Raw genomic sequence first — 26,053 nt, 5'->3', positions numbered from 1 at the left:
GTGACTGTTCCACTTCTCTTCCCTGACCCTTCTCTTTCCCGACCCTTCTCTCTTCCCCAACAGCCAGCACCACTCCCCCACCGCCTCCACCAGCACCCACTACCACCGGAAAACCCATCTCCATCAATCCCATCAACCCAAAAATAGATCTACAATCCACTACCCAGAAAACCCGACCTTCTGACGCTACAGCACCACTTGCGCTGCTACAACCGCCCACCACTATCTTTAAATACAATCCTCACATCGACCACTACCTCTCACCGCCTCCACCTACAACCCAGCTGCCTCCTCTTAGCTTATTCACCATCTCTCACCACCACCATTGCACACAATTGAACTGCCACAACCACCACCTGCCGCCACGAATCGCTACGTCCACCACCACCCTCTCCAGATAATTTGCTTATTCGCCATGCCTGGTTTCAATCCACCACCTCCTAAATAACGTCCTCCAGCCACCTTCTCCTCATCACCATCTCCTCATTCCCATCGCCTGTACCACCATCACAACCCAACCTCCACTACAAAATAGTTGTCACTACCAGCACCCTTACTACAACCCAATTTCTATTGCTTTCCCAATACCCAACCTCCATCACAACGGTGAACCCACCACTTCCTAGCCCGACTCTTTCTACCTTTTCAGCACTCTTGAAAGTATATATATTTTAATTCTCATCCTTACTATTATTATTATTCTTATTATTATTAATTGTTTAGGACCTTTGAATTTTGTGGTATGAGTTTTGGGATTTGTTGAACTGTCGACGGGATTTGGTTTTGCCGTTTTGGGGTTTGTTCTAAGGGAGTTGGGATTTGTTGATTTCGGGATTTGGGTTTTGTTCGACTGGATTTTTTGAGTTTTTGACGGGATTTGGCTATGAGAGGGAAGAAAAGTTTTGCCCTCTCGGTTGCTTCTTCTGGGTTTAGTGACCCAACACCTAAGAAGGGTGTTCACTGTCCTTTCCAGGGTCGTCATGGATGCACCAATGGAGTAAACAGTAATGGATTTACGGTTCCCTATATTTTCACGCATTTCGATAAACAACACATGGATTGTCAGTTGAGTATCGACAGGGTACGGGATGAACTTAAGGAGGATCGTGAACTTTTTTTGTCACTAGAGGATTCCTTAAAGTCATTAGACAAATGGATTTGTGGCATTTGTCTTTGCATCCACGCATTTGGTATACCATGTCGTCATCCAGATGATACCATACCACCACCTGTTTTGATGGAGAATGGGGAACCCGAATGTATCATTGTGGGTATACCACAACCACACCCTAAGCCCAACACTACAGATCTTACACCCACAACAGAGAGGGGTGACGATAATACCCCTAATCCGTTTGTTGTTGTGTCCTCTCTTGATGAGACGTTACTTGATAGGGCATTCAATATACCTTTTCGTACTGTGAAAAGTATACCACGTGCTTGTCGTTTGGCTTTCTCTGGTGCACTGAAATCTGCTCTTTGGGATATTTCGGTTGATCCTGGTTCAGTTATGCCTTGGGTTCGTCTCCTTCTTTCGCCCGCATTTGTACTCGCAAGTTTTTCAACCACAGAATCGTCAGGAATGTCGTTCTGGTACTAGAAAAAACCTTCAGCAGAAACAGGTTCTCCATGCTTTGACGACATGGAATGAGCCTGGTGGGATGTTTCGTCTCTTGTCTGTAATAGAGCCTCCTTCAATCCAGCCACCACAGAGATCTGTCCCCTCTCAGAATGTGCACCGATGCTTGTAGAAAGTTGCTGATGGACATTTTGCTGCAGCGGTAAAAGTGTTGTCATCATCAGGAGTTGCCTTTAATACTGCGGAGACTATATGTGCATTAGAGGAGAAGCACCCGATGCGACAACCACCTGTAAGACCATCTACTCCTTTTGCTGAGCCTCTTTTAGTGGTAGAGAGAGACACCCTAATGTCATGTATTAGGTCATTTCCGAAAGGTACTTCTTGTGGTCGTGATGGTCTTCGAGCTCAGCATTTGTTGGATGCCATGAGTGGTGCTGCAGCAGCTATATCGTCTGATCTGCTAGATGCATTGACCCCTGTGGTGAATCTTTGGTTACAGGGACGATGTCCACAGCCGTTAGCGGAATTCATTGCTAGTGCTCCGCTTACTCCACTTCTCAAGCCGGATAACAGTATTCGTCCTATAGCTGTGGGGATGGTTTGGCGTCGCTTGGTCTCCAAGATTACAGGATTTTCAGCATGGGGTTGGTGTTTTACGTGGAGCGTAGTTTATTTTGCACGCGTCAAACCGTATAGTTTATGCTAACGAGGGGACGGACTTCTCTTTCGATGCTACTTGTAGATTTTCAGAATGCTTTTAACATGGTTGATCGGACTACCATGTTAAGAGAGGTTCGTATCCATTGCTTGACTATTGCCCCTTGGGTCGAAAGTACTTGTATTGTCAACTGCGAGGTTATATTTAGGGGCGGCTACATATGGTGCAAGCATGGGGTCCAACAAAGGCGATCCTTTGGGTCCCCTTCTCTTTGCACTAGTGTTGCATCCCCGATTCTACGGATCGATCCCGCTTTGTCGGTTATTACTACAGGGCTTGGTACCTAGATGGCGGGACTCGATCGGAGATACGCAAGCAGTGGCGGCGACTTTGGGTATTATTCAGGAAGAAGGACCTTCTTACGGGTTGGTTCTTAATGTGGCTAAAACTGAGATATTTTGGCCATCACCGGATCCACGTCGCTTCACTCCTGGTCTCTTTCCTTCAGATTTGTCTCGGCCTCAGCAGGGGGTCAAGTTGCTTGGAGGTGCGGTCAGCACTGATTCATCCTTTGTCATGGGCCTTGCTCGCAAGCGTGTTGAAAAGGCTATGAGTTTGATGGACCGTTTAGCTATTTTGGAAGATCCACAGTGTGAGTTAGCGCTCTTACGAGCTTGTGCTGGGCTTTCTAAGTTGGTCTTTGCGATTCGTACTTGTCCACCAGCTCTTTTCAGAGAGGCAGCTAAGACTTTTGATCGGCATCTCCGCAGTGTTTTCCGTGGTATTGTGGTTTTCACTGGCGGCCGGCCCGGTGATTTTGCGGTGGCATCTATCGACACTCCCATTATGTCGGGTGGGTTAGGTATTTATTAGGCCATCGATGTCTCTACTTTTGCTTTTGTGGCCTCTCGTTGTCAGACTTCTGAGCTTCAGAACCACATTCTTAGGAGTTGTGGCACAGTGCCTGTGGATGAGATTCTTGATGTTGCTAGCAGTGCATTGAGTCTCTCTCTACCCGATTTTGATGTTAACTCTCTTGCTGTGAATGCTACCGTCCCCTCAAAACCACAAAAAGTTTTGGCGGAAGCGTTTTACGGTAAGATGGTTGCTGGTCTTGAGAGGGAGTTTGTGTTATCTACTCGTCAGAAAGCAGTTATTGGATGCTTGCAGTCAGAACATGCAAAGGATTTTCTACTGGCTATTCCGATGGAGGGACTTGGACAGATGTCGCCGGTGGAGTATCGTTCTATTCTTCGGTACCGTCTCATGATTCCTTTGTACTCTGATGGTGGTCTATGCCCTGTTTGCAAAAAGAGTAGACTAGATGCTTTCGGGGACCATGCAGCACATTGTAGGTATTTCCCAGGTTTCAAATACCGACATGATCATGTCAGAGATATTTTATGTGATGCATTTTGGAGGGCTGGGGTACAAGTGAAGAAGGAAGCTCCTGTAAATTTTCTCACTGATCCCAATGAGGGAAGATCGACACTTCGGCCTGCAGATGTATTGGTCTACAGTTGGTCTGAGGGAAGGCATGCGTGTGTTGATGTAACTGGAGCCTCTCCGTTGGTAGGGCTTGGGAATGGAGTCTTTGAGGTGGGAGAAGCAGCTAATAGAGCAGCGGCAGGGAAAATTGAGAAACACGAGGAGGCTTGTAGAGCTAACCAGCATTGTTTCATTCCTTTCAGTTTTGACACTTTTGGTTTCTTGGCCCAACAGTCTGTTGAGCTCCTTAAGAGATTGCAGAAAGTTATGGACTGCAATGTAATGACAGCTGGTTCCAACGAGTTTGTATTTAGGAGAATATGATTTGCCATCCGAAAAGGACTTTAGCGACTTGTTTGCACGCTTGTCCTAACTATTTGTAAAACTCGTTATCTTTATTAATAAAATTTCCACTTAAAAAAAAATAAAAAAAAATAAAAAAATCCTAATAATTTAAATTTCATCATAATCATCTTAATAATACCCCGCATAATACACCATCATAAATCATCATCCTATTCCATCAGTGCCTAGGAAACTTGAAAAATTGAGGTTGCCTAATTAAGGAACGTGCTAGCACGAACAACCTCCCTTAATTCTCTCAAGTGACCTGGCTGTTGGAATATTCACACGTTATCCTAGCTTACCTGCTCGAGTTAGTAATAGCTCAGGAAGACGTGCTTCACCTCCCTCTTTCCTTAATTCTAAAGCCTCCTGTCATAATTTGTTCCTTATGAGCCTAGAATTAAAACTTGTATTTGTATGAGACTACGGTCTGGTACTACTAAGGAATTAGAACTTACATATCCTCATTGGAAATACAATAAACAACTGCTTATGTTATCTCCTAGACATAGTTCCTCCTCCGTAAACCAACCTCGTCAAACATCTCCGTTGCCATTATCTCCCTTAATTATGGCCCAGGAAAATCCCACAGTCGAGAAACCCCTTTTAGATTTCTATATTGCCATACAGGAAGGACTTGCTTCTTGCATTAAACTCGATACGATTGTAGGTGATTTTCGCATTCCGCTAAACATTTTTGGTTTGTTACTTGTTTACCATGGTCTAGACCATGAAAAACCGTACAATCACCTTCGTCAGATGCAGCAAGTAGTCACCACTTTCCGCCATCCGACCGTTACTAATGAACAAGTTTTGCTTAGGTTGTTTCCCTTCACCTTAGCTGATAAAGCTTTAGCTTGGCTCGCAGGCGAAGCGCCGTAATCCCTTGACACATGGGCCAAGCTCGTACAAGCATTCATAATAAAGTTCTATACTCAAAAGAAAACTACAGAAATGCTTCAGAAGATTCAATTCTTTCGCCAGCACCCCCAGGAATCCTTTTCGGAAGCATGGAGCAGATTTACTGATCTATTTCTCGAATGTCCCCATCATCAACTTGACACCGCTGTCTTAGTCTGTTCATTCTTTAATGGTCTCTCTGACCATCAAAAGGAAACATTAGATGTCATGAATGGCGGTTGTTTCATGGACAAGGGCGTTACTGAAGCATACACTTTTCTCGAGAAATAGGTTTCACGAAGCACCCATTGGGGTAACACTGATTCTTCCAGATCTTCTAAAGACACTCCTACCAAAGTTACGTCTATGTTCGAGGTCAAACCCGATCAGGAATTAAAAACTCTGATCGAGTCCTTAAACAAAAAGGTCGATGCTCTTTCGGTTCAAGTAAATGATCAAAAACTCAAGTCAATCATGGCGGCCAACGCTTTCCCATGTCTTCTTTGCTTAAGTCCTGAGCACGTCGATTTTTATTGTCCTTTGGTATACGAGTGCCCTTCCCAACCTTCTGAAGAAACTTGTGCTTTCAACATCCCTAATGCACCTTGGTGACAACATCCGAATTTGGCTTGGGCACCTCCTGCCCAATAACAAGCTCCTCCGGGTGTCAACAATGCTCCTGTACGACCACCCGCGAACTACGATTCCTACCGTCAAGGAAATCCTCCACAATTGCAGCAAGGGCAAAGTAATTTTCCCAACAACGTAAATATATGGTACCAAAACAACCGCAACCTTGTTCCCGCTAATCAAAGATATGGCTACCAAAATCAACTCGTAAACAATAACCGTGAACTTGTTCCTAATGCTCCATTGGTACAATCCACTGTCGATAACATAGCTAAAACTTTTCTGACTTACATGAATCAACAAAATCAAATCTTAGCATCTATCAACAGTCTCTTCATCTGTTAGCACAGGATAAAAGTCAAAAGGGTGTGTTCCCTGGCCAAGCAGTTCTAAACTATAAGCCTACAAACACTGCCTTTGAACTCAACAATGCACCAGGATCTAGTAATCCCAGCTAGGGTGAGGTAAATGCCATCACCACTCTTCGTTCTGGGCAACCATTGACAATCACATACGTATGCTAGACGTCGAATCAACGAAAGCCACGGGTAACGTCCTTCCAACTCCTACCTCGCAACTTATAGCGGACGAAGTTGTTCCTTCCAAATCTACACCCATGTCCCTAGGGAAAGACGCCACTGATCCTTATGCGCGATTCCACCCAAAAGCTCCGTTCCCTGCCCGTTTGGCAAAGAACAAACTTGATGAACATTTCGATGAGATACGTGAAACCTTCAAAAATTTGACCATAAGCCTACCTTTTCTAGATGCCCTTAAGCATTTGCCCAAGCATGCCAAGTTTTTGAAGGACATGTGCACCACCAAACGACGTACGAATGTTCCTCAACAAGCATTTCTCACTGAGCAATTTCCCTCGATTACTACTACCAATGGTGTGGTAAAATACAAAGACCTTTGTCGACCAACTGTACCATACACGTTGGGCGACAAGTATACCGCTACCGTACTTTTAGACCTAGGAGCCAGTGTTAACCTACTTCCCTACTATTTATTTAAGCAGTTAGGTCTTCATGAATTAAAACCTACCAATATGACTCTACAACTCGCGGATTGCTCCATTAAGTACCCAAAGGGCATAGTAGAAAACGTCATAGTCAAGGTCCAAGACTTTTACTACCCCATTAATTTTGTCATTCTAGATACCGAAGTATCCTGTGACTCCATTCCTATCATTTTGGGACACCCATTTCTTGCAACTGCTAACGCTCTCATCAATTGTCGGGATGGTTCAATGACATTGTCTTTCGGGAACCTTTCTGTCGAAGTCAACGTGTTTAAATTAATGAAACAATTTCCCGATCCTATAATGGAGGGTGAGTGATAAGAGCCCAAAACTGTAGTTTTAACCCCTTAACAATAATACTTTTAGACCAATTATGCGAGTAATAAATAAGAGATAATACTAATTACGTGCTTTTATGTATTTCAGGCATTGAAGTAATTTATGTGCAGAAATGTGCCACTTTGGCGAGATCAAAGAGCAAGGGTTGGTTGCTAAGAAGTTCTATGATTAAAGGCCAAGATTCAATGAGAAAAAGCTTTTGTAAAGCCAGGTCAAAAGCTGAAAAGTCAAAGTCCACGCTGGCAGAAACATCACATAAAAGTCAGCAGAACTTCCAAAGACCGTATCTTTGGACTCAGGTCTCGGAATTAGGCCTACCTTATGTCAAAACGACCGGCTTGGAAAGAGTTTTCCAATGGTTCAAGCTTTGACCTAATCAGAGGAGCAAAAGTGGATGAAAAGTTTATTGACGTCAAAGCCAGCTGAAAAGGGCTCTGTGGACTGAAGGAATTGGGTTTTTGGCTCAATTTTCCAGCCCAAAACATGGCTCCTTAGCCCATGCACGAAAATGTGGATCTGGTCTTCTCCATTTAGACACACAAGACTTAGCTCTTAATCAATTAGGTTAGGTAGCAAGTAGCTATTAGAGAATAATCTAGATCTAGTTTTGAGAATCTATTAATTAGTTTATTAATTACTTTTTATTATCTTGTTTTAATTTAGTATTTGAATCAATTGTTATTTCTTCATTAGATTAATAAAGTTAATTAGTTCTTGATAGCCTAGTTTTATTTTCATTAAATCTTATAGTTCAATTCATAGATTTAGTTATTATCATTGTTAGTTTCAATCAATTATTGCATAATTAGATTTCCATTTGAATTGAAATAAGTAAATTTACAATCTTTTTATGATGTCTTGTTTAAATTCAATTGGAAATGATAGTTTAATGATTCTAGGCTAAACCTCCATTAGAGGGGATTAAAGAAGCCTTGATGAAAACTTGATTTCGATTAGCGTAGAATAATCGTAATTTCCATTCCATTCTAGAAAACAATTAGTTCACCATGAGAATGGATTTGATTGTTTCGCATGCTAGATGTTAGTTGGTAGAGATTACCATGAACAACTAGGGATTAGGAAGAACCAATTGTTATGCGGAAGCATTTCAATTCGGATTACGACGATTCTTCATTAGTAAATTAAGTTGAGTTAAGGTGGAATCAATCCCCCCTAATTTTTTTTATCTAGTATCAATTTAGTATTCCGTAGTCGTATAAATTCATATCTTGTTAGTATAATTTGCATCGTAGTATAAATTTCGTAAAACTCTCATTAACTTTGGATAGACCGATAGTCGTAGGAAACATTGAATGCTAAAGAACTAGGAGTGGAACGAATCTTTTACTCCAACTCTATTTCGATAGATTCGAGAGTAGAATAATCTTTGATAAAAAATAACATTCAAGTCTAGTTTTATTTTTACTTGCGTTTTATTTTTGTATCTTATTCGTAGGTAAAACTATTTAATTTTATGTTTTTCAGTGAGATTAGCTTGGTTGATAGTTTGGCATAGGATTATTTCACAAACTCTTTTCCCGAAGACGAGGTACACCAATTTCTTTCTTTTGATAATCCTGAGTTTGACGATGACTCGTACATTAAGGATGTCTACACATTATTAGAGTCAGTACCACTATTTGACCCTACTATTACGTTGCCATCTGATTCAGAAGAACTGGACTCGCTCTTTTCCATTGAAGAGACGGCCTTTCACGAATCCTTGATCCCCACTCCTTTAACTCCAGATTTAAAACATCTACCCTCTGATTTGAAATACATGCATCTCGATCCCGAGGGTAGTCACCCTATAACAATTTCTTCTCACTTGACTACCGACAAAGAAGCACGTTTGATTCGTGTCATTCGTGAACACCGCTCTGCTATCGGATAGCCCTTAGATGATATCAAAGGAATAGACCCTAGTGTATGCATGCATCGCATACATCTGGATGACGACTTAAAAGCATCGCGAGAACCGCAACGTCGCCTTAATCCCGCCATGAAAGAGGTGGTGAGAGAGGAAGTTTTACGTTTACTTGATGCGGGTATCATATACCATATCTCTGATAGTGACTGGGTTAGTCCTGTCCACGTTGTTCCTAAAAAGTCCGGCATTCAAGTTGTACAAAATGAAAATGGTGAATGCATCTCCACTCGCATTCCATTAAAATGCAGAATTTGCATTGACTATCGCAAACTTAATGCCAGAACACGTAAAGATCACTTCCCTCTCCCATTCATTAACCAGATGCTAGAACATTTAGCCGGTCATGCTTACTACTATTTTCTTGATGGATATTCCGGCTATTTCCAAATTGTCATCGATCCCGCTGATCAAGAAAAGACAACTTTCACATGCCCTTTTGGAACCTTTGCATACAGACGAATGCCTTTTGGTCTTTGCAATGCCCCAGGCACCTTCCAACGCTGCATGCTTCATATTTTCAGTGATATGGTGGAACGTTATATGAAATCCTTCATGGATGACTTTTCCATTTATGGAAATTCCTTTGACGACTGCCTATCCAACCTTTCTAAAGTGTTAATGCGTTGCGAAGAGAAAAATTTGGTACTTAATTGGGAGAAGTGCCATTTCATGGTTACCAAGGGACTTGTTCTAGGTCATATTGTTTCGAAAGACGGGATAGAGGTTGATAAAGCTAAAATTGTTAAAATTGCTTCGCTACCTTTCCCACGCACAGTTCGTGATATCCGTGCCTTTTTAGGACACGCTGGGTTTTACAGGAGATTCATTTAGGATTTTTCTAAAGTTACTCGACCCTTAACCAATCTCCTGCTTAAGGATGCGGTATTCGACTTTAATTAAAATTGCAAACAAGCTTTTGAAACTCTAAAAACCGCCCTGACTCTGCTCCTATCATTCAACCCCCTGATTGGTCTCAACCATTCGAACTGATGTGTGATGCTAGCGACTTTGCTATTGGCGCCGTACTAGGCCAATGACGTGATGACAAACCCATTGTCATTTACTACGCTAGTAAAACTCTTAATGATGCTTAACATAATTACACAACAATTGAGAAAGAGTTCCTAGTTGTTGTCTATGCTTTGGATAAGTTTCGCCCTTACCTAGTTGGATCATCCACCATCGTATATACTGACCATGCCGCACTTCGATACTTACTCGTGAAAAAGGACGCGAAACAACGATTGTTCCGTTGGATCCTTCTCTTGCAAGAATTCACCCTGGAAATCAAAGACAAGAAAGGAACCGAAAATGTCGTGGCCGACCATTTATCAAGGCTGGTTGGTGACATTGATAGTGATTCTGAAGCCATCTGTGATTCCTTCCCAGATGAATATTTGAACTCTATTTTCTCATCTCTATAGTACGCGGATATCGTTAACTACCTAGTTACTGAGGATGTCCCTTCCTTTTGGTCACGTCCTGATCGTAAAAAGTTCTTATCCACTGTAAAATATTATTTTTGGGATGACCCCTACCTCTTTAAGTATTATTCTGACCAACTCATTTGTCGCTGCATTCCCGAGTGGGAGCACACTGATGTATTATCTTTTTGCCATGAACAATCTTGCGGAGGTCATTTCAGCGGAAACAAAACTGCGGCCAAGGTGTTACAATGTGGTTTTTACTGGCCTACCCTTTTTTGTGATGCACACAAACATTGCATAACCTGCATTAGTTGTCAGCACCTAGGTCGAATTACAAAACGCAATATGATGCCCCTAAATCCTATCTTGATTGTGGAATTTTTTTTATGTTTGGGGCATTGATTTTATGGGACCCTTCATTATTTCTCAAGATTTTCTCTACATTCTAGTCGCTGTAGACAATGTGTCTAAATGGATTGAGGCACTCACATATCGCTCAAATGACCATAAGACTGTCGTGAAATTTGTAAAAGAAAACATTTTCTCTCGTTTTGGTGTCCCCAAAGCTATCATCAGTGATGGGGGTACAAATTTTTGTAATAAATTTTTTGGGTTTTTAATGAAGAAATATGGAGTTACTTATAAAGTTGCTACTCCATATCACCCACAAACGAGTGGCCAAGTGGAAGTCTCCAATAGAGAGATAAATTCCATTCTAGAGAAAAATCCATCAAGGAAGGACTGGTTTCTCCGCTTATCGGATGTCTTGTGGGCATACCGAATAGCATTTAAGACACCTATCGGGATGTCTCCTTACCACATTGTTTTTAGAAAGCCTTGTCATCTGCCAGTTGAACTTGAACATCGTGCCCTTTGGGCCATCAAAAGCCTCAATTACAATATCAATGAGGCAGGTGAGAAGCGAAAACTGCAATTAAATGAGCTTGAGGAGATTCGGAGTGATGCTTATGATCTCTCAAAATCCTACCAAGATAATATGAAAAGAGTGCACGACAAGCACATTTTGCGTAAGGATTTCAAAATTGGCCAAAAAGTTTTACGGTACAACTCCAGATTACACATTTTTCCTGGTAAATTGAAAGCACGATGGTCTGGTCCTTTCATCGTGTCAGCTGTGACCCATTATGGGGAAATCTCTTTGCTTAATCCACAAGATAATAGCGAATTTCAAGTCAATGGACAACGCCTCAAACATTACCACGAATTATGCTCCCCAGATGTTGAACAGACTCTTCTTCAGGATCTGGTCTACATAGACTAGATGTTTCATTTGGTATACTCAATCTTGTTTCTATAGAGGGTATGCCATTTTGGTAGCTAGGCCATCTTCTATTTTATGATCTCAAAAGTTCTTTGAAATGTGTGGTCGCAAGCGCCGGAACCTTAGTCCACGAAAACTCTATTTTAGAACTGAGTATAAATGTCTTCTGCAATATGAGCAAACGTGCCTGTCGGTAAATGATGGGTACCTAAAATTTCACCTCCTTTTTTCTCTTCCCTTTTCTACTCTCTACCTCGCGAACTTCAGCTAATAATTTGGTGTAAGTCTCACTCATCACGAATAGGGAATGGTCCTAGTACTTTTGCTCGTAAACGACGTGCACGAAGGATGGGGTGGTTTATGCATTTTCAAACACCCTTCTGTCCAGGTCTTGACTTCCTATCCGATACTTGCCAGTTTAAGGTATACTTTTGTCTAACACCAGCTGCGTAGGATAATCTTCATCACCGCGCCGTTTCTCCCACGGGTTGGGAATCGTCTTGAGAATCTGACGTTAAAAGACTCGCAAACGTCTTGAGAATCTGACATTAAAAGACTAAATTCGTCTTGAGGATCTGACGTTAAAAGACTCACCTTGTAGATATGTATATATTGTTGCCTTTTATAAAAAAATTCCACGTGCATTAAGTTGTGCACAGAGAGATTTGTGTTCAACCTCGGATGTTGCATACTTGGAACACCAATGGGCAATGGATTCCACCAGACCAACCCCTAGAATTGGTTACTTTGAGTTCCCTTTGGGGGTGTTTGAGGATAGTCGTATGTAATAAGGGCAATATTATTAGACCGTAGCGCGCACAGTCCAGGATGGTAGCATCCTGCCCCTAACCCTATAATACATAAAGGTAAAGCCATAGTCTGGCTGGATTGGGTTCACTCCAGAGCCGACATGACAGTTGCCTATGAATTTAGATGGTGACTCTTCTGGACATCCGGTGTTTTTCACATAAATCTCCCTTGTATATAAATAAATACTTTGTTTATAAATAAAATACCCTCCTTCTTTTCAAAAACTCTTGTGACCTTTCAGAATGACTCATATAATTGGATAGCATTTTTTGTGCCGATCATTTCAATAGCTCATTCATCCAATTCGGAGTCTGAACGAGTCGTGGGTGAATGTTTAGATTTTTTAGGCTTAAATTGGGCTTTAGGCTTGATTTGGGCTTGGGATCTTCCTCCTTTTCTGCTAGACATCCCCATTCAATACATGATAGAAAACAACTTTAATGACTATTCTTTGGAAAATTTTGCCGCCCGTTATGGTGATGGCCTTGCCCAGGTCATTGAACGTGCAGAAGTTGGCCGATGGCCAGACATCACTATTCCACTAGCTAGTATGACCATGAATGTTGGAACTGCCATGTTATTTATTCTTCTGAACATCATGGGGGATTGACATTTTTCCACTGCTTCAAAATCAGCTTGTAAGAAATTTCATGCACTGGCCCAGCAACATACCACCTTCGACATCACAGACCTAGTAATTGAGAACCTTAAGAGGGCTCGGTCCTTTCGATAACACTATATCACTTTGCCAGTTACAGCATGCAAGATAATGAGGACGTACTTCCCACAGTTTGCGACAACGTTTCAGGACTGGGTAAAGGTAGACTCTATGTGTCCAACAAACAAGATAATTCGTTCTTTGCAATTTCGGGTATGGCGTCGCCCTGCAAGGTATCTAAAGAAAGTTCGTTGCTTTCCTGATGATGATAAAATGATAGCTCACCTAGACACTTCAAGGAAAAAGAAGTGGAGTGAAGTCTGGAAAGCTATGATAGATTGGTGTGACGCAAAAGAATGGCATTTCTACAGAGACGAAGCAAGGATGGACCATCTCCCAGTTCGTAACTGGGGCAATGTGAGTTGATGTACATATTTGTTTTAATGTTTGATATGAAAAATAAATAACCTAACAGTGTGCTTTCACTTTTATGATGTATAATATATATAGCTTGTTACAATAAATTTCTGTGGAAGATGTCAACTATATTTTTGCTCAAAGCCTCTCAGGTATACTCTTTCTTCCTCTTAACACTTTGAGGACACATCGTTTGACTGTTTGGGGGTGGTGAGACCCTTTCTCAAAAATTAAGCATTCATAGTTGTATATAGCTTTATTTTATGCCTAAATAAACGTATTTAGTGACAAATTCTCGTTTCCTTTTCTGTGATGAAAAATATTTAGAAATCTCACCCTAGCATTTGAATTAGGACTTGTTCTTAGAAACTTGAGTTAATACGTATGCAATAGTTTTTACATCTTTTCATGAGCATTCATGCATTGACTATCATTAAGTGTACACAACAGTAAGTTTCTGAGACCCACGGTTAGACAGTTTAGTTTCCATATCTTGTAAGAATCTAAGCAAAAAGCTTCAAAATGTGTGATATGTGAGTAAAGACACAGAGGAGTAGTTTTTCCGGATAGAGAAGTTTACATGTCTACTTACTTGATCACTACCCAAATCCTAGGCAAGAATTTAGGACTTCTTTGGATCGATATAGCCAAAAATTCACACTTGTAGATATTTTTTATCGCTAGTCGCCCCATTGAACCTTTCATTAACCCTTTCTATTTCACCAATAATTTATTACCCATCTATTAACCACAAATAAATAAGCCTACCTAGATTATGAGTATGAGAAATAGGATGAAGTACGGAAAAATGAAGAGAAAAACTTGTCACAAATCAAAATCAGTTACCTGCTTCAGAAGAAAAGAAAAAGAAAAATAGAAATATGTTTCCAAAAATCAAAAAAATTATCAGAGTTAGAATTCCCCCAAAATCAAATCAAAAGGGAATACAAAAGCTTAAAAAAGCCAAGTAAGGAAACCCATGTTAGAAGCAAGAAAGAAAATAAGGATTTCTCTAGTATAAATATCTCGAAGACCTTATTATCTCATACTTATCATTTTTGAATTTTCCATTCTAATTTCTTCTACACTACCACCTAAGCTCCATAAAACCTAATAAAGACCTCTAGCTCAATTAGGAGTAGGATAGTGTGATAATAAGTAGTAGAGGTGAATTCTCGACCTCGGCTCCTCTGACTGTCATTGAGTAGGTGAGAAAACGTGTGCCCACTGCACACTGGAGTTAGCAAAACTTGAGTGGAAAAATAAGAGAAAAATTGTGTTTCGACACATACCTGTGAGAACCTACTTAAGGACGTTATCCAAAGGATCTAGAAACGGCCCTGCTCGTACATTTCATTGTAAAAGATCACTGCATGCATGCTCATATGTAGATGTTTTGATTATTGTATGTATATTAACTTGAATTTCGAAAGAATTAATTCTTGTTTCCCCTGCTAGTAAGATGTCTAGATATTTGAGATTAATTAAGAAAACAAGCCTTTGTTACTGAGTCGTTGTAGTATAAATGAAGTTTGTGAGTATCTTCTCTGAAAAACTCTCACGAGGCTATAACTCGTCCACTAGGGAATTCCTAGTAGTTCAAGGCCTTGTTGCATACGGTCAATGCAACCGTACTCTGCGAAATGTGACTTATCTTAGGACAACACAATTTTTGGCCACTTATCATTTTAATGTCTCTTCTTTGCTTGAGGACAAGCAAAGTGCTGTTTAGGGGTGGTGTGATAAGCACCTAAAACTGTAATATTAAACCCCGAGAGACATATCATTTTGGTCGATTATGTGTTTAATAATCATGTAATAATTATATTTTCATACTTTTACAGCTTTTCGCAGTTAACATGAATATAATGATAAAACATGCATCGAAGTATGGGAATACTGGAATATCTGAAGTCTTCCCACTCAGCCCAGTGAAGCCCAACAAAGCTTGACTAGAGCTGAAGTTTCCAAAGGAGCAAGACTAGTGTAGAACGGGTCCACATATAAAGAAGCAGTAAACTTCCGAAGCTCACATCTTATAAATCTGGATGCAGACGTTGGCTAGTGAACTACCAGAGCAACCAGGGCGACAAACTTTATGCAAAGACAGAAAGTTGTAAAAATGCCAAAATCGGTGCCGCCACTGGACAGACCACGTGGACCCACTCTGCTGGCCCAAAAGGCATGACGAGTCAGCATAGGTAGGTGGCAAATGATGGTCCCAATTTGGTGCCACCTTGTAATAGGAGAAGACACGTACCAATTCAAAATAGGTGGCTTGAATTGAATTTGGCTGAAGACAAAACATTAATAAGGAAAAGACAAAAGGCAAATTAAACCAGGTAAAGACAAAACTTTGTTATTCAAAGTTTTGAATGTCTCAATTCAACAAAAGGACGAAACCAATTTAAAGGCTTCACGAGGGCCTCCAGCCTATATATATGAGAGGGGGTCTTCAATATTCCTTCTTCAACATTTTATGCTTTAGCTTCTGCTTATTAGTTAGTTTTCTTTAATTCCAGTACTTTACATTCCGTCATTTTCTCTTCCAGCAGTTTCAATACTGTAAGTCATTTCTTCTTAATAAAAGTCATTTATTTCCAAGTTTAATTCCTGTCTTGCATTTACTTATTTAATGTATACAACAAGTTTAATTATTCCTTCAATGACCATGAGCTAATCCCCCCCCCCTCCCTCAGGAGGAGGGTTATGCTGCTCGTGTGAGAATCTGGATTAACACTTTAATCTTCTAGAATCACTGCTTAGGAATTAGGTGTAGATTATACATCCGGTCCCAAAATGACTGAGACTGTACAAATTTGGAGTGTTGATGCTCCAGAACAGTTTCGCGAGAGACCCAAAATATCTCGTGCGCGACTCTCTGGTGTCAGACAGCTCTCCAATTTGTCCAGCTGATGTAGAATCGAACCAGGAGCTGAAATGATATTCCAGAGATGAAATATTTGTTCAACTCCTTATGCTAGTGTGATGAGACTCAGAGATGTGTGCGTTTTGCTAAGGATCGATACTCGACGTCGTCTCGGGTTTGTCTATGAACTCGAGACGAAGTAAAGCTATAGTGATGTGGTAATATAAACTGTTGAAAAATGATTCTTGAATGAGTATGATTAACCCTCTCCCTGTTTCTCTATCTTTGTTTATTTACATCCAAATCACCGTTAGTAATTTACATTATTTGCATTACCGTTAATTTAATTAAACCAACTAAAAAACCTAAAATCCTACTCATCAAAAGTTGTAAATCCAGTTGTAACCCTTGTCGAGCCTAAGGTTTGGACAATCCCTTACTCGACCTATCATACTAAACCTACGTGAGTAAGGTAACTTGACTAAACGGACGACTATACGGACTTTGGACTTTGGACTTTGGTCTTTGGACTTCAGACTGTGGACCTCAGACTTAAGTATAAAACCAATAACGTGGATTTAACGTTTTATCAATCATCTAATTATTTTTCCCTCCTATTATTTAGAAAAGTCAAACTTATTGCATTCAAATCAATTGTCTATTTAAGACATAATTAATAATGTTTAATATTATCAAATAAACAATTTGGATATTAAATAATTATTAGGGTGTTATAGTGGGACGTCTCATAAATAAATAAGACGATAGTACTGCATGACGATGATGTGACTTGTTTTTGCCTTTGAACCTACTTCATGGGATCCCCAATCACATAGGTAAGGGTTGTCGACAGTGTCGCCCTATATATAGGCATAAGTCCCATCCCTTTCGACGTATAACCACTTGCCTCCAAATAAGTGGTGAGGTCAGGCATGTGGCCAAACTAAGTCCGACCTAACATAATCTCTAGCAGCTACTTGATTAAGTTATATCTCAAACTTATACGTATATTTTTCCCATTGCACATATTTCTTTATGTCTTAGCTATTGCAATGAGACAGTTGCAAAACATATACACATCAGGAGGCTATTTAGAGCCAATGGGAGATTTGCCAAGAGGTTGCTAACCCACTCGGCATCATCACATGCCTTTTCTAAGACGATTAGCTTGGATGGATATCCAAGACACTCAATTTTCACCAAAGGTAAACATATAAACACTACTGGATCCAGTTTATAACACATTACCCTTTCAACAATGATGGAAATTTGCTAAATATAAGTCCATAATTAATGGCTCCGCTATAGTACTTGGATAATCTGATAATATACATCCAATGTTCCTTATAAGGACAATGAATTATCAACTCAATATTCCATTAATTTTTGTTATGTATCAGAAAGGGAAGAAAAAATTTAGAAAATAAAGTAGAGACGCCTGTGAAGGCTTTACACCATTTGAGGGCGTGAAATCTCTTCTTATGATTGTTGTAAGAAAAGCCTTTACATACCTAAAAGGGAAGAAAAAATAACAAAACAAAAATTAGTATGCCTCTACCTTTTGTTATGTATCAGAAAGGGAAGAAAAAAATTCCTACTTTCATTTTCATTTTTGTTACTTCTCTTATTTAGTTTTGCCCGATTGCATTTAGTGGATGGTGGATGAAATACTAGAATCCATCCCATTAATTGTTATGAATCCTCTTTTTTGAGTCATCATCTTGCTCCTTCTTGATAAACTCCCTCTTGTATGTATGTATGTATGTATGTATGTATGTATGTATATATGTATGTATGTTTAAAGCACGCATATAAAAATACCACTCAGTAGCTTGTAATCTCCTATTCCCATTGTCTGTGATTAAACTTGAAAGTGTTCAATTGTCCTCTGTAGGTACTATGGGTGCGTTTGTTTACTCACTTAGTTAAGGAAACGAAAGGGAAGCTATAGAATGGTCACTTTGGAATATAATAGAAAAGAATGGAAGGAACGAAAACTAAATTTTGGTATTGTATGTTTGGTAACCGGGGAAAAGAAATGAAAACTAATGAATAGAATAAACCATGTTTGTTATGCAAATACTAAAGAAAGGAAAGGAAAATGGAAATGAAATGTGTTTATTGAAGTTTTTCCTTTTTCTCTTTCCTCTTTCCTATTCCTTTTCATGTTTGTTATTGAAAAACTAGAGAAAGGAAAGGAAAACAATCCTCTCAAATCTATGGGTTGACCCTTAAAATAAAAAAACCTTCCCATTCTATAGTTTTGTTTCCACATGGGAAAGGCCATTTTCCTTTCCATGGCAAACAAACACACCAAACTTATGGAAAATGTGGACCACATCATACTTTTCCTTTTCTTTCCATTACTTTTCGCTAAAACAAATGCAGCCTATATATCAGTGAATATGGTGGTTGTAGTACTTGCAATAGTAGTATTATCGGTGATGTAAAGTGGAAAAACAAGTTGAAAGATGGCTTTACTGGGAAAACGACTTTCAATTATTGAACCACAATATATGTGTACATGAACTTGTTGAATTTATCTCTGTTAGAGATAAAAAAAATACCAATCAATACTCATGAATAATAAGTTATCATATTAAAATTGGCCATGCGCTTTTCCAAAACAAAATAAACAACTTATTATGATTAGATGTTGCAAAACCTTCCACAACGACTATGGAAAAACATTAATGACTGAGTGGAGAAAAACAGGGATGGAGGAGAGAACATAAACTTGGAGGGGAAGTGGGAGAGATAGTTATTCCCGGATCATTTAATTTGGACATATTTTTTTTTAGTTAATTTTTCTAAAAAAGAAAATTTGGAGGAGATACACGTTGGCCACTAGGAGCACTGGTAGATTATACCAGCCAAAAGTGTTGGTGAACAAATTCGGACTCTTGGTTTTCGAGGAAATATGGATTGATTAAATGGAATAGTTAGAGAAGTTTTGTATGTAATATAGTTGTGTTTTTATGATAACTAGTGTGCCGTGACTAGTAGTCCCACGTACAAGGGGAGTTTAAAGTCTAGCCGATTAACATGTAAGTTTTAGGGTACATTCTACTCGCTGCCTACTTTATTTTGAGTTTGATGCTCTGAAATTTAAGAAGATTCGACAAATCTCAAATTTGCAACGTTTTGGGTTGGCTCTTAATATACCGATTTCTTTTTTAAAAACTTTCCATCTCTCTCTTTGGCAATGGGTATTACAAGCTTAGCATTGTGGATGTGAGGGAGTAGTATTCACATCAAATGAATACCAGGCACGTGTCCAGCACAAACATAGCTATCAACCAATCTCCATCAGTCACACCTCCAGATCGCTTGGTACGACCCACACCGTCAGATTGTATACCTACAAAGAGATCGTCCAATCAGTACGAACTGGTAGTGACCTCCATAAAGTCCATTCATGTGCATTCCACAATAGCTTGTAACGTATGTCTGAGCTGTTACATTCAAGATCGAGGCTTCAGTCGTGCATCTCATTAAGCCTCCATTACTTACCATCATGGCTAACTGGATGACCAAAATACCTAAACCTGACCTGACCTGGCTACGTCTGACTTGATTCAAAGGTACCCAAGAACTTGATACATAGGTAGTTTGCATCTATCACGAACTCAGTCAAAATCATACCAAAACACCGATCTCCTCCCAACAACCTAAGTCGTAAAGCTTATCCCAAATCAAACCTTTACATTGGCGCCATCTGTGGTCCGAATCTCTTGAGAAAAACCACTTTCTCCAAACAAGTTTCCCTCAAGCCCACGAAGCATGGAAAGCCTACAAGAACAGGTCAAAAATCTATTCAGCCAGATTGGAATGATGAACGATAGCATCACCCTTCTCCGGCAGGAAAACATTACGCTCAAGAATCAGGTTGCAACCTAGAACCCAAACGGTGTCACCATTGAGGATGTCATCGATGAAGTGAACCAGTAGATCAACGAGTTCTCCTAGAGAATCGATTAGAGTACTGTGAAGTGCGATGCCACTAAGATCATGCAAAAAATACTGAGGGCGTACCGAGCTTCCCCGTTCACAGTTGAGGTACTTAGTAAACCCTACCCTTAAGATTTCATCCAACCTAGGTTCTCAATATATGATGGTAGTATGTGTCCTGGTTAACATGTAGCTCGCTACATTCAAAGCCTCACACTCTATAGTGCCTAGGAGTGGGATCACCTGCAATGTCGCCTGTTCCCAACAAGCTTGAAAGACGGGGCCCTTGATTGGTTCTACACGCTAGAACTGAACTCGATAGAGAACTTTGAGAAACTCATAGACCAGTTTATGGGCCAGTACATTCACAATCACCACAAAAAGGCCGATCTCGACTCACTTTTCCAACTATCCCAAAAGAGTGATGAACCAATCCATTCCTTCTTAAGACGATCCAAGACAAAGCTATTATCTATGGAGAGCAGCCTCAAAGAATCATTCGCCACCTTGTTCTTCACCAACGCAATCTAAACGCACACATGGCTTTCCAGGTCGCTAATGAAAGAACGCCTTGAAAAACTGGAACACATGTACACACGGGTAGACAAATACATAAAGCTGCAGGAAGGGCTAAAGCGTGAAGGAGAAAAAGAAGAAGTCACAGTGATCTCAGATGCCGCTCCATCCTCTAAGAAGCAACCCAGACAGTAAGGACAGAAGTTTGACAACATAATGCACAACAAGCAAGAGTTCGCTGTGCTCACCCGATCTCCCAGTTACATACTGGAAAAGATAAAAAAAAAGCTTCCTATTTCAAACCTAAGGTAAATCAACAAAATGATACCCCATGCAAGCCATACTGCGCTTTTCATAAAGCCAAATGTCATGAGACCAACGAATGCTGGGGGGTGAAACACTATCTCCAAGACCTTGTTGAAGCTGGACACATCAAGCACTACACTGATATCGCAGATGGTGAACTTCGCCACAAGTTGATGGCTCACAAAGAGCAAAGTTGAAGCCCAACTTGCAGTAACACCCATCGAGGTTGTTTTTAGGCTCAAGGCCACACTAGGGAACGATTTCAACACGAACGCCGCCAACATTCATCTGACCGCGACAACAACCGAACCATGAACATGATCACCTTCTAGGATGATTATGTCACGTTGTCTAGGGTGAAAATGAGACTAGTAGGCGCTCTCCAGGAAGTCTATCAATTCTCCTCTCAAGCAGCCCCCATCGCACGCAAGACCGGCCGAAGTTCAGGGGACATAAAATTTACTGAGACCGACCTCAACAAGGTTTGCTTACCACATAATGATGCTATGGTCGTCCATGTTAAAATCAGTGACTGGACAGTCAAACGCATCCTGATAGATCCAGGTAGCTCATGCGACATCCTATTATACAAAAGCAATTAATGACGAGATCGAAAATCTAAAAAAATTTGGTTTCATTAGGAAGGTCGAATACCCCAAGTGGATTGCAAACATAGTTGTAGTCCCAAAAAAGAACATCACAGTTCTCATATGTGTAGACTTTACCAATCTTAATCAAGAAACTCCTAAAGATAGTTTCCCCCTGCCAAGAATTGACCGACTTGTCGACTAAACTAGTGGCCACGAACTCCTGTTATTCATGGATGCCTACAATGGTTATAACAAAATCCCATTAGCAGAAGAAGATCAAGAAAATATCTCATTTGTAACAGAACAAGGAATTTACTGTTACAACATCCTTCCATTCGGTTTGAAGAACGCTTGAGCGACCTACCAATGGTTAGTCACAGATATGTTCCAGGATATGTTAGGTGATACCATGGAGGTCTACATAGACGGCATAGTTGTTAAAAGCAAGAAAGCAACAGACCATCTAGATCACTTTGAGCAAGCGTTCTCCAGACTACGCCGAGCTCAGATGACATTGAACCCCAAGAAATGCCTTTTTAGAGCATCATTTGGGAAATTCTTGGGATATCAAGTCTCCCAACGTGGGATCGAAGTTAACCCAGATTAGATCCGAGCCTTCTTGGATATGCCTGACCCAAAAACAAAGAAGCAGATACAAAAGCTATTAGGAATGGTGGTAGCTCTAAACCGATTCATATCGAGAGCATCAGATAAATGTTGACCTTTCCTGCAAATTCTCAAAAAAGGCAAGTAGTTCTCATGGAACGAATAATGCCACCAAGCGTTCTCCACTCTTAAAGACTACCTATCAACCCCTCCCGTCCTGGCCAAACCAATAGATGGTGAAACACTGGGGCTGTACTTCGCGGTCTCAAATTTTGCCATCAGTTCAGTTCTATTCAAGGAAAAGAAGGGCATGGAGAGGCTAATCTATTTCATAAGTAAAACTCTTTTACCAGCTGAGAAAAACTACTCTCACCTAGAAAAAGCAGTACTATCATTATTATACTTAGCAAGAAAGTTCAGGCCATACTTCCAGGCACATCCAATCAAAGTTCTCACCGAACTCCCACTGAAGAAGCTCCTCTTGGAAGCCAACAAGACAACCTACATGACCATGTAGGCAGAAGAATTCGGTGAACATCACATTGAGTTCACCCTAATAACCTCTCAGAAAGGTCAGGTCGTTACAGATTTTCTTACAGACTTTCTTGTTGACGACCTAAACTGGGAACCATAGATCAATGCCCCATCCACTAATCCACAAGACACGTCAGTCTGGTCACTCTTTATGGATGGAACTAGCAATCCAAAAGGAAGTGGAGTCGGAATAGTCTTAGTGTCACTAGAGAGCACTATGGTTGAAAAATCAGTTCACATCGACTTCACAACCTGTAACAATGAAGCCAAGTATGAAGCCCTAATCATGGGGCTCCGTATGGCGTTACAACTCAACGTCTAAGAGATCAAGGTATTCAGCATCTCACAATTGGTAGTTCACCAAATCGACAAAGAGTACGCCACAAATGAAGGTAACCTCTCTAAATACCTTCAAATTGTGCATTAAATTCTCCCTTCTTTCGAGAAAGCCTCCATACACCATTTCCTGCGGGAAGAAAATCGTCATGCTGACAATTTAGCTTACCTCGCTACTAAAGTTGTATAGTGGTTGGTCTTCAAAAGATATTGAATGAGGTTCACCATAAATTGTTTAAAACTTGGATGAAAGGGATTTTTAGAATGATGGAAGGTAGACTTCTTTTGCTTTAGGACTTGTTTACTAGCTCTAGTTATATGAACATTAGAAAAAACTAGTTGATTGAAAGATTGATTGAAAGCACAAACATTGAAAGAAATACTTTGATTGAAATGAAAGCACAAACATTGAAAGAAATAACTTGATTGAATGAAGAACAAAAACTTGAAAGAAATAACTAGATTGAAAATGAAGAACAAAAACTTGAAGAAATAACTAGATTGAAAATGAAGAACAAAAAGTAAATGACTTGAATATAAAATGACTTGAAAATAAAATCCTACATGACACTAGAATAAGTCTAGGTGGCTTCTCTCATCCTACTTTTCAGTTCTTATACCCTTAATTTTATAAAAGACTGATTTGCCCCCTCCCATTATAATTGAGACACCTCACCAAGTTTGTTTTATGCTTTTGCTTTTTGCTTTTGCTTTTTGATTTCTTTTTCATCAAGATAGGTTTCAGAGAAAGCCTTCTTTTGTGTCAAGGACATATATTTTTGGTCTTTTGAGTTAAGGACTTGACTTTTAGCTTTCTGGTTTTGAGTATTTAACCTTTGACTTGAATTTGACTTTGACTTTTTTTAGCATTTTTTCATAGCAGCTTCGAGTCTTCTTAATAAGCATAAATAAGGCTCCTTTTGATGCTAAGACGCAACTTTTATGATAAGTGGTTTGAATTGCTTTGTAACCTGAAAAAAACAATAAAAGCTATGAGTTGTCTTTTCATTATGTGTAAGAAGGGTTGTAATGAAGTAATGTAAGGGTAATAAAATGCACATTTGGGAGCTGATCACCACCCTCAATTTGCATTTTGCTTGTCCTCAAGCAAAGATGAGAGAAAAACTAAGATCATAAATGAATGATTTATTATTAATTATACTAATCTCGTTTTGCAGAGTGCGAATGCATTGACCATATGCAACAAAGTCTTAAACGACTAGGAATTCCCTAGTGGATGACCTTTAAGCCTCGTGAGAGTTTTCCAGAGAATGTAATCACAAACTTCTTCTATCTAGTACAAAAGGTCTTGTCTTCTTATTTATTCTCAGAAGTTTATACATCTCATTAGCAGGGAATAAGGACAAGCTCCTTTGAACTTAAAATAACAAATGTACAGTAATTTAATCATCTAAAGATAAATGCACAAAACATGAGCAATAAAATGCAAAAGCAGAGCTGTTTCCGAGACTTTTGGAGAGCGTCCTTAAGGTGGGTTCTCATAGGGGTGTGTTGCAATCACAACTTTTTGATAGATTCACTCAAGTGCAGCGGGCACTTATATTCCTCATATACATGAATGGCATCCAAAGAAAACTGGGGTCAATTGATCACGCTTGCCATTTACTATCACACCAACCTATTCCTAATTGAGCTAGAGGTCTTTTATTAGGAGTTACAGAGCTAGGGTGATGGTTTAGAAAGAAAAAGGAAGGGAAAAACAAAAATCTGGTAAGTTGAGAAATTGGGTCTTCAAGATACTTGTAACTAGAGAAGAACCTCGTTTTGTTTTTTACTTCCGAATTGTGATTCATTCTTTAGCCCTTTAGCTTAATGACTCCATATGATTTTGAAATTTTGGGAGTTCTAACTTTTCTTTTGTTTCTTTTTACTTTTGTTTCTGATATCGTCTCCTTTTTTATTTTGAACTTTTGGGAGATTCAATTTTTGACTCCTTTGATTTTTTTGGAGTTTTGGTTTTTTTTATGGGCATTTCTTTTCTTTTCGAAGCAACTAACTGATCTGTTTTTGTACAATGTCTTCACTTCTCTTTTTCTGATATCCATCCAATTCTCAACTCGTCAGCTCGGTAAGCTTTTTATTATATGTTGTAACGGGTTAGGGATTTATGGTGAAGAATAAAAAGGCTTTTAGAAAATGGTAAATACTCAAGAGATTAGAGGAAAAACTATCTTTTTGGATTTTTAACGTTTATTTCGCTATATCGATCCAAAAAAGGCCTAAATTCTCTCTTAGGATATGGTATAGTGATCAAGCAAGTAGACGCGTGGTCTTTCTATCTAGACATCCTTTGTGTCATCACTCAATAATCATTCAGATGAGGCTTTTGGCTAGAGTCTCACAGGATATGGAACTTAATTGTTCTATCCTTGGTCTCAGAAACTCACTGCTATATTCAATCAAATGCTTATGCATGCCATTCATGAAAAGATGTAGAAATTATTGTACGTATATTAGTATAAGTTCAAAGAACAAATCCTTACTTTATTGCTATAATGAGACTTCTAAACCTTTTATTCATCATAGAAAAATGAAACAAGATTTTTTAATACTAAACAGAAAAATATTTTTGGTCTTTTTCAAATTTTTTTTTAGAAAGAAAGAAATATACTATTATATTTAATATAGAAAATACATAGTTTTTGCAAAATGTTACTATACTACCCCCAAATAGAATTATGCTTTGCCCTCAAAGTATGAAGAGATAATGAAAGAGATTACCATAGAAACATGAGCACAAACGGTGATATACCTGTATTATGTTCTTCATGATGAAAATACTCCACCCCCAAATAAGTTTGGGGCGTGGGTTGTTTGATATAGAACAAGAAATA

Source organism: Coptis chinensis, chromosome 2, assembly GCF_015680905.1.
Source record: "Coptis chinensis isolate HL-2020 chromosome 2, ASM1568090v1, whole genome shotgun sequence".
Classification (NCBI taxonomy): Eukaryota; Viridiplantae; Streptophyta; class Magnoliopsida; order Ranunculales; family Ranunculaceae; genus Coptis; species Coptis chinensis.
The sequence above is the reverse complement of the archived record's forward strand: the minus strand, read 5'-3'. Positions refer to the sequence as shown.